This window comes from Crinia signifera, chromosome 5, assembly GCF_055691185.1.
Source record: "Crinia signifera chromosome 5, ASM5569118v1, whole genome shotgun sequence".
Taxonomy (NCBI): Eukaryota; Metazoa; Chordata; class Amphibia; order Anura; family Myobatrachidae; genus Crinia; species Crinia signifera.
This window is the reverse complement of record NC_139221.1, coordinates 121,368,083-121,374,082: the sequence shown is the minus strand read 5'-3', so window position 1 is coordinate 121,374,082 and position 6,000 is coordinate 121,368,083.

Genomic DNA, 6,000 nt, shown 5'->3' with positions numbered 1-6,000 from the left:
GCTGTCTACATGAGGACTGTGTATATTATGTCCTACCCATCCCTAGTACTCTATTGTTTTACAGACAGAGCTGCAGTACACTATACTTTTATTTTAACTTTTAAATGTTTCAAAAAGAATCAATATATGTCTGCTGCTTTACATAAAGAAATATGGGTACTTGTGAGTTATCCGGACGCCCGATTTCTAAATCGGGTCGGATCGGGCACATCGCATCGCATCGCATGCGACCATCGGATGCGATGCGATGCGATGCGATGACCCGATTTTTCCATAGGAATCAATGTTAAAATGGACTGAGTCCATTTTAACATGGAATTCAATGGGAAAAAGGGGTCCTTTTCATACCCCTACTATCCAAGTGGGCATGGAGTTGGATATAAACCTGTGGCGAGCGTAGCGAGCCACCGAGCCCGAAGCGTGGCGAGCGTAGCGAGCCCCGCGAGGGGACATGGAATACCGTCCCCTCGCGGGGCTCGCTTCGCTCGCCACGCTTCGGGCTCGGTGGCTCGCTACGCTCGCCACAGGTTTATATCCAACTCCATGCCCACTTGGATAGTAGGGGTATGAAAAGGACCCCTTTTTCCATAGGAATCATTTTAACATTGATTCCTATGGAAAAATCGGGTCATCGCATCCGATGGTCGCATGCGATGCGATGCGATGCGATATCGCATCGCATCGCATCTGATTGTATGCCTTAACTTAAGGCATACAATCAAAAAATCGGGCGTCCAGATAACTCACAAGTACCGAAATATGACCTTCTTCTGTTTTATAGTGCACAAATAGCAGCTGCCAAGATATAATGGATTATTTGCCTCTCCAAGGTGGTTTTAACAGTCTTTAGTGAGATTAACTCTCTGCCTATCACATCATAATATCAGTGAGTAGACTCCATCCGGGAACCTGTGACATACTTCATATTAATAGAATATTGATATAGCTGATATACTGTAATAGGATTCATCATTTGTTAAATCTTCTGCTGTCTACAATTTTAAAGATCTATTTAATTAGCAATTTTACTACCTCACCTACTCTCATTAAATTAATTAATAATTAAGTTCAAATATAGGCATCTTTAATGCCATAATTATATTTCAGTTTTATGGTCAGTAGAGTTAAGCTCATTAGCTTAGGTGATCATAAACCAGTACTTTCTAATTCGGGGATCATTCAGAGCTATAACTATAAAAGTAGGCTCTTTGCGCTACATATTTTAATGAAGGTTTTTTTTTTTAACTTTAACAAAATCATTTTCTTTCTACAGTATGTGTGCATATTATCGTGGGTTGTGATTGGTATATTACGCTCATTTTACTGTAACAAAAGTAAAATGTCATAGTGTGCAAAATATATTCAAACTATTCATAATATTAACCCTTTCAGGTCCAACGTCTAGTCAAGCTCAATAGCCCTAGCGCTAGTAGCAGATCCAATGGTGAGCCACATTAAAATGAGAACATTAACATCATTCAACATTCAGTGTAGACCAATTATGAATAAAAAAAAATACAATTAGTTTAAACATTTAAACCAGACTGTTTGAATGCAAAAAAAAAAAAAAAGAGAAAATTTGGACTGCAAAGGGTTAAAAGGCCTATAGTATCATCTATTACAATAGCTAAAAATGGGTGGTACTAAGTATTGGTGCAAATTCATTTGGATAAATACCATTTTTAAAAATCAAGTCATGATATGTGTTTAATCAGCTGTATACAGACTTTTATGTGAGATTATAAACTAAGTTAGACCATGGGCCTAATTCAGACCTGATTGCAACCAAACCTGAATAAGGTTCTAGGTGCTTTCTATTAAAACAAGTCAGCTTTGCTGCAATGTCACTTTTAGTATAGTTAGGGAATAACAGGAAGAGACTTTTTTCGTTTTCAGAAAATGGCAAGGCATGCTAGAAGCAATGGTCTTGAGTCCAGTATTACTGTACATTATAACAGAAACAGACTTTTGAGCGCCTTTGTCTTTGAAACAAATGTTCACACCTCTATTCTGACAACATAACAGAAGCGTTCAGAAGGAATTTTCAGCCATTGATTTGTCATTAAATTGAATACAATGACAGACATAGCTCATTATTCTGCACATTAGTTAACTGTTGAAGGAATTAAGAAAAGTCAATAGCATGTAAGACTGTAAATCACATACTAATTAGTACTATTTCATCAAAGAACTATGGGAAGACAATTAAGTTACAAGAAAATCCAATTGTATCTGATATATTATTGAAAATATGACACATTTTTATTGTAAGAAACAGGTTTAAGACTCCACATAATAATGAAAGCTGATGTAAAGAAAATAAATGAAGTACTTGATCACAATTTAAATACAATCATTGGAACATAAAATGCTTTAAGTGGCATGAGAATATGGTTTTATTCATTTGTCTACAAATGACAAATCAATGGCTGAAAATACCCCAATCAATCTAAAGGGCACCTTTCTTATGACACAGTAACACATTTTCCCACCGATATGGTCACTAGGTCTACAAGCATTAGGTTGACAAGCTTTAGGTTGACACCACAAGATCGACATGCCTGAAGGTTGACATGGGGTTAGGTCAACAGGGTAATTAGGTCGGCAGTCATTAGGTCGACATGGGGAAGGTCGACAGTTAAAAGTTCGACATAGGGTTTTTCACTTTTTTTGGTCCCACATAAATATGGACAAAGGGACACAGAAAAAATGGGTAAAAAAGGAAACAGTGAAACCTACTGTAAAAGTGCGAATACGCAAAGCATAAATAAACACTAATGATACAGCCTGGAGGAAGTTAGTGGGACATTAAATGATGATGGATATCAAAGGCTGTACAATCAATGGTTCAATGGTTTTAAAATATTGATAGAGATCTAACAATGGTTTAACCATCAATGGCTGCATATGCACAGAACTCAGCTCTCAGCCTGGTTCTGCCAATGATTTCTTAACATCCACTGATAGTGCAGCATTGGCACTGAACCATCGATGGAAAAACACGTCAGTGACTATAAATTGTTTCAAAAACATCTATGACTGATGGACGATGGGTTATGAAACTGTCCAATCTGATTATGTTGCTAGTAGATTGTTGACTTTTACATTTTGAACATAAACATGAGTCTAGCCCACATAGTGCAGAATCTAAACCACTAGTTCAATGTCTTCAAAGGTGTGAAACATAAAGAAAACCTTGACATTTAGGGAATAAAAAATAGTAAAAAGCAAAAAAAGTTGTTTGGGATAAGCAAATTTAGCAAAACTATGCCTATGTTATTTAATTTTAAATTATGTATATTTGTGCACAGTATTTCTATAGACATAGCCCTGACCCATAGTGAAAAAGGAACTTTTTGTAGTGAAATATAAGTGTAAAAAAGGTCTTGCCTGTGAATTGCATGAGTATGGAGTAGCATGTTTCATACAATATGTCTTGCTTTATGCGGTGTATTCAATGCCGCGGATGAGCGGTGACAGCGTACAGTGCTGCCTGCTTGCTGTCACCGTTTGCCCCGTCAGTATTCAACTGACCCCCCTGCATTTGCCGATTCCCCGTCGCTCCGTTTTTGGAGCGAGGGGGAATCAGCATATTTTGCCGAGAAGCAGTGAGGCTCGCAGGTAAAAGCAGCGGGCTTCCTGCATTAGTCTCCAGCCTTGCTGTTTGGGGAATCATCGCTGTCCTGTGACAGCGAGGATTTCCCTGGAATATAGAATAGAGTGAGTGGCTGGCGAGGGGGTTAAACAGCGGTGATCTCTGGTTTTCTGTGATCCCCACCGTTTAGCTCCCTCACCGGCCACTCGCACCCACATTGAATACTGCCCTATGACTACATGAACTTATTCATGGAAAATATTATATAATTCACATTTTTGGTAAAAGCTGGTGTGAGTGAACCTGAGTGCATGGATGATGCTTTTACTAATTAGTCAGGACTCACAGGAGTGATGTGAAAGGACATATTAAACCTAGGAGAAGGCAATTGTGGACTGTCTGACTAAACCCTGCAAAAACAATTGAAGATGTGTGGTGCTTTAAGAGCTACTGTATGTTCATAAGATTATGAAGAACAGGAAACACTTTAGTACTGTACATATGCAGTGGATGTCTGTATACAACTCAGGTGCTTAATAGATATCAGCTAGCTGACATAAAGCTGAAATGAAAGCACACTGAAATGTAGCTGTTTGCAGAAAAAACTGTAGAAGACCGCATACAGCAGGGAATAGGGAGGCCAATACCAGGGCATTTTTTCAATCCCGGGATCCTGGGATTGGCCTCGCTAATAAAAAAAGGCCCCTCCCCCAAAGGATTTATAAACCTACCCCCTGCCAATCCTCCCCAACCCCCCTGCCCTGCCCTGCCCTGTCACGTCACTTACTGCGGCAGTGGTGACAGTGAAACAGTCCTGCTGCTGCCTATCTCTGGCGGGAGGGTGGGTGGTTAGGAGCAGCACAGCGGGTGGCTGTCTGGGTTTGGGACAGTGTGCTGTGCTGACAGGCAGAGCGACAGCAGACTGCGCAGTGTGACGTGATGTCAGGGGTCACGCTGTGCAGCCTGGTTGGGCACCGCCATGCCTGTCAGTACAGCACACTGTCCCGACTCTGGAACAGCGGCTCCGGGGGGTGAGAAGCAGTCAGCCAGGCAGCGTCTGAGCCATATTCTAAGGTGCTCAGTGCTGCCCGGCTTTAAACAAAAAGTTCATTTTGGCATGGGGTACTAATCCCGGAATCCATGGACTTGCAGGGAACATGTAAGTCCATGGCTTGGTAGGTGCAGGAATACTCATGATATGTTAGTACAGGTTGTGATACACAGGAAAGGTGATAAGACTTCCAACACGTTTTTAAATAATGCAGACAGGGGCATACTGTAGTGGGTGTGGTATACTCAGACAATGTATAGTCAGACAGTCAATAGATTGGCCCCCAAAAGTTAGACATGCATTAGTCAAGGGAAATTGTATTGAGACAAGTTGCAATGGCAACATGCTAGTGCACCTGGGGAACTTAGAAAGTGTGCTTGTAGGGTAGATAGGCTTCCAGAGGTCCCTTTTTGTTGAGCAGATATACAATAAGAAGTCTCCGAATGTGAAAAGCTGCAATAGGTCACTGTACCCTGTTTCCAAGTTTGGGCGCCTTGTTTCTCTTTCCCTGTAGACCTTGCCATCCTTGCTTTTTTGCCTAATGGCTTGATTTTGTAGTGCTCTTGACCTACAATTCTGCTTCCTAGTCCTTTATTATTAAGATCACTGAACAGAGGTGTCAATATTTGGATAGCAGTCAAATTCACCAAATACTGTATGCTCAGCATAGTGGAAGCTCATCTGGACACTGATAATTCTCCATTAATAGAACGAGAGGAGTAACAGAAGCTTAACAAGACAATTTTTTTTGTCAATAGTAACTATGTTCAGAAGGATCTTGTCATGTGGCAATCTATACTACTTTCAAACAGTTTCTCTTATAAAATCATGATGGAGTGTTTCAAGTAGTAGCTTAGCAGTAGAAGAGCCACATGATGACAGTTATCAAGGTGATCCATCAATGAGGATTGTGAATTAATTCTTAACATGGAGTCAGTAGTTGCGACCTAGAATGATTGACTGTAAATTGATTATAATGTGAGTGGAAATTCTTTGACAATGGTAACATTGTCTAGTCAGTCATAAGTAGGAGAAATAAGAGTGTTGTTAGGTCCACAATCTTGTGCTATATTTTTTTATTTATTTCCCCCTTATTATTAGTAATGAAATGTAAGGATTGTTTGTAAGTTTTGTATTGATGATGAAGTAATAATAATAATAATAATTATTATTATTATTATATTTATTATTATTATTATTATTATTATTATATTTATATAACACTCTTTCTCTAAAAGGACTCAAGGTGCTTACCAGATACGGGGCCCCCTTTTGGTGGGGTTGGTGTTGCAGAGTTGCAAGGAAGCCACTGTATAATACCATACCACAAATATTCTAATGTAGCAGGATGTAT